The following is an 11,194-nucleotide window of genomic DNA, read 5'->3' on the forward strand; positions in this document are numbered from 1 at the left end:
CTGGCTTAGGGAAGTGTGGCAGGAGGTGTTGGTGTTGGGGCGGGGCGCGTGTACTGAGGATTCACAAATTTACCGAGAGAGAAGCACACGAATCAACTAATAATGGCACAAACTCAAACACAAAAGTTTAACGTGGTTCGGCAAATTAACTACGTCCACGGGGCAAGAAGGAGAAGGGTTTTCACTATAGAAAAAGAGAGAATACAAACTGAGATTACAAGATCACTCAAAATCTCACAAATAATCTCTCAAACTAAACTCTCAAATCTCTCACAAAACTCTCAAACAAATTGCTCAGAAAACACTCTCTTTTCTGTGCTCAAAATCTCCCCTTAATGCTACCCCCAAAATCCAATTCTGACAATTAGAACAGATTAGAAATTCTAAACAAATCGTGTTTCTATTTATATCAAATAGAAAACCTAAACGGTGCAGGAAACCAAGCTCAGGCCCAAAACCTCATCGCGGTCGACCACGGTTGACCGTGGCAAACGACAGAAATAAAAAAAATGCACTACAGGGTCTCGCGGTCGACCGTCGCACCACTCGCGGTCGACAGCAAAAAGTACAGAGACTTTCTTGTGTTCGTGCACGTTCGCGGTCAACCGTAGCGCCACTTACGGTCGACCGTGAAGTATCCAAAACGTTTTCTGCTTCAATTTCCTGAGTTTCATTGCCTTCGCCTCCAATTCTATAATTCTCCACCTCGGTGAAGTTTGCCCAAAACTGAGCCGACACCAACAAAATTAAATGTCTCACTTGTTACGTCCAGTATGAAGTGAAACAAAATCATGACAACGGACTCCATCCACAACAAGGCAAGACCCAAATGAGAATGTGAACAAACTCCAAAACATTGGTATCAACCTATCAAATCGGCTGCATCAAAACTGACTGCCTACGTATCCTTTTGCCCAAAGAATCAATCCTTCACGTAGTTCCCCAAATGGTCATAAACGACCTCAATCAACTAGAAGAATCTTCAATCCTTCACCAATTTCATGACCTTCACCAAATGTCTTCTTCCAAGACCTTGCACCCAAGTGCTCATAACATGAACGATGCATGACAAATCTGCAGATGATAACACTCACTGTACTCAAATCAACCAACTCATCATCTGTATCCAAATCCAAATGATCCCCTAACTGTGTTACATTAGCTGGAATCCCAAACGATACAGAATGATCTGGAGTATGTGGAGTAATCTCCACCCAACGTGAAGTAGCATCATCCTCCACCTACTGTAATACATCTAAGGTCTGTTCAAAACTCTCCACCTGCTGAGAGTCAATTGGCTCCCTCATCGAAGCCTCAACCGAAGTGAAACTACCAAACCAAACATCCAATGGAGTTTTACCTCCAATCGCAACAGTCGACAACTCATGACTAAGATGACCCAAATATGTCGAAGCCTCAACACTAGAATGAATGCTCGACATCAAACATCGATCCTCCTCCAGCAAGGAATAGCTTACCAAATCTGCTATCTCATCTCGTTGTCCCAAGATTTCTTTTTCATCAAAGTGTCTCAAAATGCTGTGAGCTCGGCTCAAATGCAAAAACAGGTTCCTCTTGTACCTCCCATCAAAAATAGAATGAAGTACCTTCACCTTTCTGTCTATCTCACACTTCTTCAAACTGTTGGAGACTTCTAGGAATTTATCTAATCGGGATTTGGTTACAACCCAAATATGTCTAGAACAACCACCAACAAAGAAAACCAAACATCTATTACCTCCCAATGATGCCTCCTTGAAAGGCCCCCAAATGCCCATATGAACTCCATCGAAAAGACCCTTCGTGAGGTGAATAGAGGTACCAAAATTCACCTTGGTCTTCTTGCTCACATCAAAATATTCACTGGACTTCAAACTGCAGGTCGATGCACCCATCTCCAAATCAATACTAGAATGACCAAGCCTCAAATGTCGCAGTCTAGTCGAATCAATGAAGTCGCCAGCTCTCCACCTGTCACCGTATTCTCAATCAAATAGTACAGGTTATTTTTCTTGACGCCCTTCATCACAATCAAAGAGTCTTCCAAATCTCGAGAATCATGTCCTCAATACGAACTTTCAGACCCTTGCCAACTAAAGCTCCACTTGAGATCAAGTTCTTCCTCAAAGAAGGAACATATCTCACACCATGTAACTCTCTAATCATCCCATCAAACATCTTGATGTAAACTTTACCTATCCTAAGGATCTGACATGCAAGGTTATCTCCCATGTATACCACATTACTATCCAGCTTCTCAAAACTGGAGAACCATTCCCTCTTAGAACACACATGATAGTTTGCACCACTATCCAACATCCACTAGATTCCTTCGAATAGCTAACTATGAGACTGATAGAAAGTGAATAAACAGATGCGTCAGAAATATTATCATCCGATATGACGATGTTTGCTTCTGATGATGGTTGCTTTCCCTTTTCCTTCTGCTTGTTCTTTATCCATTCACTGAGCTTTGGACAATCTTTCTTCTAATGACCAGTCTCTTTACACCAAACACACTGATCTTTGCCAACTGTAGGATGCCCTACTCTAGACTATGATTTCTTATTCTTCCGGTTTGGATTCTTCCCTCTTGCGATCAATGTCTTTGCTGTTTTGTCACTTGTAGACTCCTTATCTTTCTTGCGAAGCTGATAATTCATAAGTACAACGGTGACCTCACTATACGAAAGGGACGCCTGCCCATTAATTAGGATAAGAACAAATGTCTCATATTCCTTATCTGGTAAGGAACTCAACAATAACAAAGCTTTGTCCTCATCCTCTATTATAACATCCACATTCGTCAAATCCGTAAGAAACTTCGTGTAGTGGTTCATGTGGTCACTAATGGAGGTTCCCTTCTTCAATTGGAAGCGATAAAGCCTTCTCTTCTAATGCAAGCGATTTTCCACACTCTTGGTCAAATAATTACTCTCAAGGGTCTTTCAAATCTTCTTAGCCGAAGTCTCATTCATCACATCATATTTTAAATCTTGAGTCAAACAATATCTAATCACACCACATGCTGTTCTATTCATCTTCTTCCAAACATTCTCTTCAATATCATCTGGCTTGCCATCCAATTCCAAAGTATCTTCTAAATTTTGCGCGTTCAGAGCATCCAAAACCTCACATCTTCGTAATCCAAAATTGTCTGTGCCATTAAACTTCTCAATATCTATCTTCGTAGAGTGGTTATTCAAATTTTGAATGGTCTTCACGTCAGAAGTACCACCCTCAATACCTGAAGTACCTTCTTTCCCAGTCATCTTCCTCAACACACCAACAACCAATGCGGAACAAACTGAAGAATAGATCCAAACTGAGAAAAGATAGAATTTTTACCAAAAAGATCTCACCTTTAACTCCAACTGAGATCCTAGACGAGCTTCCAAAGCGATCTACTCCTCTAAATAGCCCAATCGTAGCCCGGGCTCTGATACCACTTGTTGGGACGGGGCGTGTGCACTGAGGATTCACAAATTTACCGAGAGAAAAGCACACGAATCAACTAATAATGACACAAACTCAAACACAAAAGTTTAACGTGGTTCGACAAATTGCCTATGTCCACGGGGCAAGAAGGGGATGTGTTTTCACTAGAGAAAGAGAGAATACAAACTGAGATTACAAGATCACTCAAAAGCTCACAAATAATCTCTCAAACTAAACTCTTAAATCTCTCACAAAACCCTCAAACAAATTGCTCAAAAAACACTCACTTTTCTGTGCTCAAAATCTCCCCTCAATGCTACCCAAAAATCCAATTCTGACAATTTGAACAAATTAGAAACCTTAAACAAATCGTGTTTCTATTTATATCAAATAGAAAACCCAAACAGTGCAGGAAACCAAGCCCAGGCCCAAAACCGCATCCCGGTCGACCGTCGCGCTAGTCACGGTCAACCGTGGCAAACGATAGAAATAAAAAATGCACTACAGGGTCTCGCGGTAGACCCCCGCGCCACTCGCGGTCGACTGCAAAAAGTCCAGAGACTTTCCTGTGTTCGTGCACGTTCGCAGTCGACCGCAGCGCCACTCGCGGTCGACCGTGAAGGCGCTGCGGTCGATCGTGAAGCATCCAAAACGTTTTCTGCTTCAATTCTCCTGAGCTCCGTCGCCTTCTCCTCCAATTCTACAGTTGGCAGAGGAAAGAATGGCCGAGAGTGCTGGCTAGGGAGAAAGCGTGGCCTGGGATGCTAGTTAGGGGAAAGTGTGGCCAAAAGTGTTGGTTGAAAAGAGAGAGCATGGCCGAAGGTGCTGGCAGGAGGAGATTAAATAACTCCCAAAGTTTTTTATTTAGGAGAGACTAAATTATTTGTGCTGTATAGACCGCATTACAGTACAATTAGGAGGTGTATACACTAATAAAATAGTTTTTCGGTAATAAGTAGCAAACATACCTAATACAGGGGTTGTATCAGCAATTAACCCCTGCAGATTTCATTGTGTTGATGTTCTTTTTACAGTAATTTTGTTTTAGCTTGTGTGTTCTAAAGTTCTATGGTTATTGGGTGCTTTCGTTTAATGAAGTCTCTTTCGATGTTAGTGGCCACAAAGCCCAACTTTTTATTGTGTTTGCTTTCATTATGTATTTTGTAATATTTTCCAGCATCACGTTTGGCCTTTCCTTTATTTATACATAAGAGAAGAGAGGAAGGTAGATTCATTTATGCAATGTGATCTTCAATGCTTCGCTTTAACATATTATTTTAGAGCTGTAAACAACAGACTGATGTGAGTGGGAGGATAATAAAGAGAAAAAAGTGCTGGAATAAGTTCATACTTTCAATCTCATTGAAACATTTGTCTGAGGAAGGTTCTTTTAGTCCCATGTTGCATTTTGGTATAATGCATTGGCTTAACGCATCTACACTTTTTTGAGTACTGATCTTATACTTTACAAGTGTGATTAAGACTCGTGGTTATAATGGTTATAATTTCCCACTCTAATTAAAGTGTTTGGCAACTATCCTAAAATTGCGCTATGACTAGCCCAAAATTGCGCTATGACTAGCCCTAAATTTGTTTTTAACAAAACCAGTTAAAGACCAAATTTGGCCTTATAAATCTGGGCTAAACTTAATCAAGTTTTATCCAAACATAATTTTCCCCAAAATGAGACTAGGTTTGAACATAACCCCATTTTGACGAATTGCCAAACACGTGTGTCTAGCAGCACCCTACAATTAGGCCAGGACTAATCCTGGCCTTTTTTTAGAAAAACAAAATTAATTTTGGACCAAAGGGAATGTGTTCCAAAATAAAAACAATTTAAAGGCCAATTTTGACTTTAGAAAATCTGGGTCGGACTTGGCTGCCTAGTTTTATCCAAATAGAAATTTTTACTCAAAATGTGGCCAGGTTCAAACCTAAATGTGTTTGGCAAACACCCTAAAAGGTGTCATGGTGGCCTTGACCTTATTTTCAACTAAACTGGTTTTGTTTTAAATCAAGGGGAGATGGTCCACAACAAAACTACTTTTAAGGACCTAATTTGGCCTTGGTAAAATTGGCCTAATGTTGGCCCAGTTTTACCCAAACACAAATTTGCTCAAAATGAGACCGAGTCTAGATCTGGCTCTATTTTGAGGAGTTAACAAACACACCCCGGCCTATTTTTAGGATTTACCAAACACACTCTTAGTATGTCATTGTATATTGAGCACGATTTCATCGGTCAAATCCTTTAGGTTATTTACACAACAGTTTCAAGTGCAATTTAAATGCATATGCGGTAGGATTTGAACTAGGATCAAATCACTTTGATATCTTACTTAAATCGTATTTACTACATCAGAACTCTAAATTGTGATGGAGGTTGAAAATTATATCTTCTAGTATTACAATAAGATCCTTTGGCTTTTTTCTTTAAATTGTTTATAAGTAAGCAATTCTTCCTCTCCTCAAATGGAAAAAGAAAATCTAATGAAGCTTTTAAGGGGGTTTCAAATTTCTTCTTCACCAGATAATCCTAGATGGCTGCTTACAAGCTCTAGTATTTTCACAGTCAAGTCCTTCTATCAGTTTCTTAACCAAAGAGGTATCCTATCACCTCATTTTAAAGTTACTTGGAAGACCAAAACCCCATCTAGAATCAGTTTCTTTATCTGGCTCCTATGCAGTAACAAACTTCATACTAAAGATAATCTTCTGTCAAAGGGTTGGATAGGAGATTCAATGTGTATCTTCTGTAGTTCAGAACCAGAAACCAGGGATCATTTGTTTTTCTCATGCACAATAACATCCCATCTCTGGTCTCATTTTAAAAGCTACTATCTTCCTTTCATATGGCCATCATCTTTTTCAGATTTATTACTTGTTGTTAGTAAGCTTCGAGGAGGTGCTGGTTATATTTGGCGTAGCTTTATCTCATATATCTGCTGGAACATTTGGATCAGTAGGAATAAAACATTATTTGATAAATCTTGTTTCTCCTACAAGAAGATTGTTAATAATACAATATATGGCTTATATGAATGGTCAGGTAATGGGAAAGGTGCTGCGGCTAGGGAATTGTCTGCCAGGTTGGATAATTTTCCACTTTCCCGAGCAAGTGTTTGAAGGCAGAAGACATTTCTCTGGATCATCATTTTTTGGTTTCTATCTTATGTAAATATCTTTTAAGATATCCTTATCTTTTAAGTTTTTCTTGTTGTTTCATAGAAAGTTTAATTTCTACTATGCACATGTATGGCTGGCTTTGGTTCTTCCTAAAATCTGTGTTAACGGTGAATGACGGCAAGGCCCTCTCTTCATCTTCATGGATCTTTGGAAGAAGAAAGTTATACATCAATACTAGTAGAAATTCTATCTTTCTATATTACAACCTTTTAGACACTACTTGTGTCTAAGCTTTTGTAATTAACAATCTTTTGTGCTTTTGGATTTTAATGAACGGGGTTATAGCCCCTGTTTTTCGATCAAAAAAAAAGTAAGCAATTCAGCTTTCATTATTAATAATATTATTAGCATGAAAAATATGATACATTTAGACGTGATATTCAAGCAACTTGTACGTTTTTTGGCTGCATTTCTAGCATCATGGTTTTACAAAATTAGTACCTACTGTAAAATTTGGACTAATTGACAGCAAGGGCCAATGCATAGTAGTTAAGAGGGAAGTCAAATAACCTTACATCATCACACCAAACTCTTTTAAAAAAAAATTTACGAAGTAAATTAGGTATAGATGAGAGCCATATTTCTTTTTTTTTAAATTTACGAAGTAATTAGGTATAGATGAGAGCCATATTTCTTAAATTTCATAAATGTTTATTCTATTTCATTCAACGTTTGTCCTTGTCCTGTTTTATTTCTGTTGGCCACACTAGTCATATAAGTCTATGACCAGTGGCAGGTCTATATACAGTCCAAGAGAGCCACCCCCTCATGGAAAAAAAAATAGAGTGATTTCTATAAAATCTCTTCCCTTAAAAATTAAAATATATTCATTCTACATAATTTTTATCTTCTTCTTTTGAAATATTTTGGAGATATTGACGTTGATTGTTCTACTCGTTTTGTTTAGGTTGTGGTGTATCTCTTGTGAATAAAATTACATTAAAATTTTTTTTCGTCTATCTTTTGTATGCGCCCCACCCCTCCTAAGAACTGAAATCCTGGATCCGTCCCTGTCTATGACATATATTTTGACTGCGACTCTCGCAATATGAACGGCTAGAAGGAAAAGACTGATGTGTCGTCGTTGTTATTATTATTATTATTCACCGACAATGTATGGAGTAAAATGAGTAGATAATGATATCCTTTTATTATTGTTACTTTTAGTAGATATCAAATGATCATAGTTACTGAACAAAGTATATACTAAACTTCAGAAAATGTTTGCTAATTAATCAAATGTATGTGAAATTAAAAAAAAAAAACTCATTTTTTCTCTGCAAGCGTCATCAAAATAGCAAGGAGCAGAGACTTGGAATAACGTAGGACATGAACAAGATTTTTTTTTTCAGTGATGTGATAGTCCTACAGTCTCCAAATATTTGATTCGAGTTTATCATCGTTCCAAAATTCCAATGTCTTATGCCCTCATTCAAGTGGGCATAAAAGGAGAAAAGGAGAAAATTATGTGCATTTTGAGATCAATGATTCAATGTGTCGCTTGCTTTAAAAACTTTTAATGGATGAACAATAACTTATTTCCCACCCAGCCAAAATTATAAAACGTCTAATTATATCATTGACAGTTTGGCACCATAGGTAATTCGCGGGGAATTTTTGAAAATTTATGAGGGTTTTTGTTGAATCTACCAAAAACATAAAAAGAGAGAGTATTCAAAGTTTCGAGTGATCATGATCAAAGATATTATTTTGTCTCCCAAACTTCTTGAATTTGATTTCCTTATTGTTCATGAATTATATATCTCAAAAAAAAAAAAAAAATTCTTTTGTTTGGACCGTTAACACTATAAAATTATAACCCTCACATCCTCTCATGAATTTGAAGCTTTAGCACAGTGACGTGATCCTTTAGCATGGTTGGGGAATTTTAGTCTCCCCGCCTACTACGATTTCCGCAACTCGGAAGCTAGCCAACAATCAATAAGATATAAACCAACCGCAATCAAGAAGAAAGAACACCGAGATTTACGTGGTTCGGTCGACCAACTTCGACTTACGTCCACGAGGCAACATATATAAGAAATTCACTATGTATTAGGGAGAACTACAAGAGGAACCACTCAACTCTCGCCTCTTAATCTCTCAACCTCACATACATAATCAACTCTCATGGGATTTTAAAATTTTAAAATCCCATGTGAGGCCAGATGCACTGTAGCAAATGAGAGAGGGTGTGGTTGGAGTTGTGATCGGGGGTGTGCCCCTGTCATTTTCCAAAGTTGTATAGATGGCAAAAAGAAAATTCTCTAAAAAGGGCATCAATCAAGTAAAAGACATTTGCCATGTGAGCTAATCTAGCATTGATTAAGCTGTACACAGTTCTAAAGGCAGGCAATGCTTTTGAGGCCTAATTCTAGCTCCCATCCTACTTAATATTATTATACTAGCATTATTGGTGTTTGTTGGAAGAATTAATAATAAATTATTATGGTTTTATTAAAAAATAAATTTGGAGACTGAAGCAGCGTGAGGGATTTGCTGCCAACCTAACAGTAGCTATTCCCACCTGGCACTTTCATCCACCATCCCAAACGTAACGCTGCCCACTCCAATAATTTTTTGCCCCTTGATCCTCACATTATTACGAGGTTGCCCTTCCGCGAAATTGTTGAGGCGTCACTCGCGCCTATTTGAATATTGGGTTAATCGCAGACAGGTCCAATTTACTATAGTCTAGTTGCATATAGATCCCTTACAGATCCATTTGTGAGAGCAAGTACATCAGCTTCTCAAGGAGGCTCCTAAGAGTGATGTGGCAAGGAAAACCTCCCAACATGCTCCAACAAACTCCCAAGGAGGCTCCTAAGTCCTAGTTGACGGTGGGGTCCACCATGAAGCTCCTAAGAGCTCCATAAATTTGTGGAGCACTTGAGAGCTCCTAAGGGGTGGGGGCCCACTAAAAAATATTTTTTTATTAGATTTATTATTTTAAAATATATTTATAAAATTTTAGAGGTGGAAGAATGAACTTTTAAATAATATTTAAGATTCTAATTGGGAGTTTGTTGGAATATTTATTCTAGTAGGAAGCTCCTAAGTGCGCCCCATGCTTGAGAGCACTCCAACAAGAGCTTCCTACTAGGAGATTGTTGCACTTGCTCTGATAACATAATGTCTTAAGCTTGAAGCTCTTTATTTTACAGAATCCTCTGAACTTGGAGCATCCCACAAACACTCTAATGTAGCTTTCCTCAACAGGCGCATATCAATAATTGGCAAGTAATTAAAATGTCACTAAGAGAAGGAAAAAAGAAAAAAACTTTCGATTGAAGATGGGGCAGGGGGTTAAGTTGTTTATTAATATCAAATAAGTAAATTCAGGGTCTTTTATTCCTCTCAAGGACGTTAGTTATTTGGCAAATATAGATAGACAGTTTGTTAACAAAATTTTAAACTTCTGACGATTTTGTGATGTACTCCAATGTTTAGGAATGCTTTGTAAGATATATAGAAAGACTTCAGGGAGCTGGAAACATCGTAAGCAAAACCTCTAAGCTTCATGGGGTTTTGTGCAATTAACCCTACACGTGGTACACAATTAAGCAATTACATTAGCATAATTTTCAGTTAGACGTGTACTTACACATGCAAAAACATCAAATCACAACCAAAATTGCTAAGAACTAGGGGCACTCCCGTGATTAGCTGCTGCAACAGGGGCATTTAATAATCCTGAGAAAATGAGTCCAGCTGTCACCACCCACCCAATCTCTTCTTCTACGTTTGAAAGTGAAAGCGCCGCTCAAACTATTATCATATTATATATTCTTCAAAAATAATCAAATACAATTTAATAAAAAGGAAAATAATGGTTTTTTCCCCCAACATCCCCATAACTAATTAACAATTTTATATTAGTCTCTCATATTCTAGAAATTGGTAAAGGGTCCTCCAATATGTTTCAAGGGACTAATTTTGGAATGAGGTTTGTGCATTGGGGCTCAATAACTAAATATTAAAGGGATTAATATAAAAAAAAACCCTACAAGAAAAAAGAAGAAGAATAGCTTCTAGAATCTAAGAGGGAGAAATTCAAAGTATTTGTCGGCGGTCTTTTTTGACCCAAAGCGTATGGCTGGTAGCTGGTTTAATTTCTGGGTCAAAAACCGAATTTATGTGGAGTTAAAAATGGCGGGAAATAAATAGGAAAGAACAGGATTAGGAGGGTAAAGAGACAAAATTCACTCTATTTCCACCTTCCTTCTTCGAACCCTTTATCCTGCTCCGGCGGAGCACCGTAACTGTTCTTCTCTGCTGATTACTCATAAAATGCTCAGAAAAGTCTTCGACCGCTCCATTTTTATTCCTCCGTCTGGTATTTAGTCTCTCTCTCTCTCTCTCTCTCTCTCTCTCCATTTTCTCTCTCTTCAAGCCTCCAATTTGATCTGGTAAGTTCTCTGTCTCTGTTATCGGTAAACTTATTAGCTGAAGAATCTTTGTTTAGTGAATTGGGTTTCGTGTGTAATGAATCAGACAGCAAGAATTAATGGATCTGATGATTGCTCTTTGATTATATGGCCTCGGGTTGAAATTGGGTTTGTTTTAT

At 38.0% G+C, this 11,194-nt stretch overlaps 1 protein-coding gene across 1 annotated transcript in view; it reads left to right on the plus strand.

Annotated features, from left to right (window-relative positions):
- The window catches only part of LOC109835741 (putative clathrin assembly protein At5g35200), an 8,267-nt gene continuing 7,973 nt past the window's right edge, over positions 10,901-11,194 (plus strand). Inside the window, exon 1 of the mRNA XM_020403752.1 lies at positions 10,901-11,036. The gene's annotated coding sequence lies outside the window, so the exon portion shown is untranslated. The remainder of the gene's footprint in view (positions 11,037-11,194) is intronic.

Source organism: Asparagus officinalis, chromosome 3, assembly GCF_001876935.1.
Source record: "Asparagus officinalis chromosome 3, Aspof.V1, whole genome shotgun sequence".
NCBI lineage: Eukaryota > Viridiplantae > Streptophyta > Magnoliopsida > Asparagales > Asparagaceae > Asparagus > Asparagus officinalis.